Here is a 2404-nt window from a genome sequence, read left to right as displayed (position 1 = left end):
GTTAAACTAATACATCTGTTTGTTGTCTACACCACCTGTCTTCGTCTTTTGTTGTTTTTTTTGTGAATTCTCCCTATATATATGTGTGTGTGTGTGTGTGTGTTTGTGTGTGTGTGTGTACATATATATATATATGCATGTATGTATGTGTATATATGTTTGAGTATGTGCTTATGTGTATGAATATATATGGGTGTGCGCGTGTGTGTGCACATACTAGCATCTGTATATGTATTTGCGTGCGAGTGTAGGTACAGGGTGAGGAAGCAAAACTTGGAAAATAATAGATAATTCACCAAATTGTTTATATTACAACAACCAGCAACTTGACATAAATATAATTTTAACTGAAGTTCGTAGGGGTATTAAGAGACAACTTATTCAATTTGTCCGCCTTCATTGTCCACCACAGCCTTCACACGCCACTTGAAGGCGTTACAACTCTTCGTGATGAAGTACTCAGACATATTGTCCCACTCTTCCCTCGGGATTTGTTTAAGATTATCAAGACTTGGATGCGAAGGTGTGTCGGTAGAGTGCTCTAATTTGCCCCATAGGGCATAGTCCAAGGGTTCGAATCTGGGCTAGAAGAAAGCCAGAAGTTGGCAGGCCAAAAGTCAGCGAAGTTCTCTTCGCAGAATTTCTGCACTTTCTTCGCCGTATGAGCAGAGGCACCATCTTGGGTCCACACATAATTACCGTTTGGATAGTTAGACTTCAGTCAAGGCAAAACCTTATACCGCAGAACTTTATAATAAACTTCAGCCCCAACCTTTTCCCTAGACTTGGAAAAATGGAGAGGCATTTTTCCGTCAGACGCCACCACTCCGAGTATCATGAATTCAGCTGGGGACGCGGTCCTAAAGACGCCCTCTACTTCAGAAGGTGACTTATCAATGTATAGATCATTGCGACGGTTTAAAACAGCATCATCGGTAAAGATTTTTTTTTATCTGAAATGATTTTGACGGTTGTGCTTCAGACATCGCAACACTTTTTTGCCCCTTTCATGCCATCTGGCTTTCATTGCATGAGTCAATAGGTGTCTCGGGGTCTTCCCGTTTGACCCCAAATGTAAATCAGTGTGTACAGCATTTCTGATGGTCTTTGGATAAACCTTCATGTCCATGGACAGTTTTCTCATAGATGTTGTTGGGTCTTTCGAAATTTTGGCATTGAGAGATTTAAGAAATGCTTTATCCCGTTTTTTATTCATGCCTCCGCTTCCTTGCTTTCTCTTGATGCCCCCTATATCCAGCATTCGGTTCTTAACGTTGTAGACAGTGCTCAGAGAGGACCCGACGGTCTCAGCAATACGTCTAATTGCAACCCCGGTACGAAGCAAATCTGCAATGCGTTGTCTTTTGGTTTCTCGGGGACATACTAGATCGTATGACTGGAACTTCTGCTTAAACTAACTCTATATACCTCCACCCTGAAATAGAAAACAATATTTTAGTATTTAAGCTTGGGAATATATGAAAATTAAGGCTTCCAAAATATTCCAAGTTTTGCTTCACCCTGTATGTTTATATATGTGTATATATGTGAGTGCGCGTACATATCCGTATATGTGAGCGTGCGTGTATATATGTATGTGTAGGTGTATGTGTATATGTATATACATGTATATGTATATGTATATATGTATGTGTGTGTGTGTGTGTGTGTGTGTGTGTGTGTGTGTGTGTGTGTGTGTGTGTGTGTAAATATATGTTTGTGTATATATGTATGTATATGTGAATATATATATTTGTGTGTGTGTGTGTCTGTTTGGCTATGTGTGTGTACATGTGAATGAGTGTATATGTCCGAGCGGTGAATCTTAAATGTCAGTTAAGGACAATCGCATGTGTAGCCAACCAAGAAGAATAAATCAGCAGTGCAAAGAAATAAAATACCAATCCCTTTAAAATGGCAACCACTTTAACAGTACCAGAATCACTATCCCACTACATGTACACATCCAAAGCAGTCTGCCACCGGCCCTTCAGCAACAAAACACCCTGATTATCTCACTGACTACTACTAAATTCAGGCCACGACAGACAAACTGGCTGTTCTTGAAGTCGAAGATTTTAAACTTACGGAAACAATATTTACATATCACCTGAGGAAACACAACTAGATCTCATAATGCAGGGAAACATTGGCATAATCAAGTACCTGTACACCTGGAGAACTGTGTTGCGTCGAAACAATTGTAGTAATTAAAAGATAAATGTCCAACCGCACCTCTTCTTGTTGACTCCATTTTTTTTTCAGTTACCTATTCACACACAACAGATGCCCAAACGCAAACCTGGAAGGACGTATAATACTACTACTGGATAGCACAAGGTAAATCTGAAGGTGCACAGGCTTTATACTGTACTCTATTACGTTCTTAACAAAATATACGATA

The sequence above is a fragment of the Octopus bimaculoides genome, chromosome 2 (assembly GCF_001194135.2).
Source record: "Octopus bimaculoides isolate UCB-OBI-ISO-001 chromosome 2, ASM119413v2, whole genome shotgun sequence".
NCBI lineage: Eukaryota > Metazoa > Mollusca > Cephalopoda > Octopoda > Octopodidae > Octopus > Octopus bimaculoides.
This window is presented reverse-complemented; position numbering follows the sequence as displayed.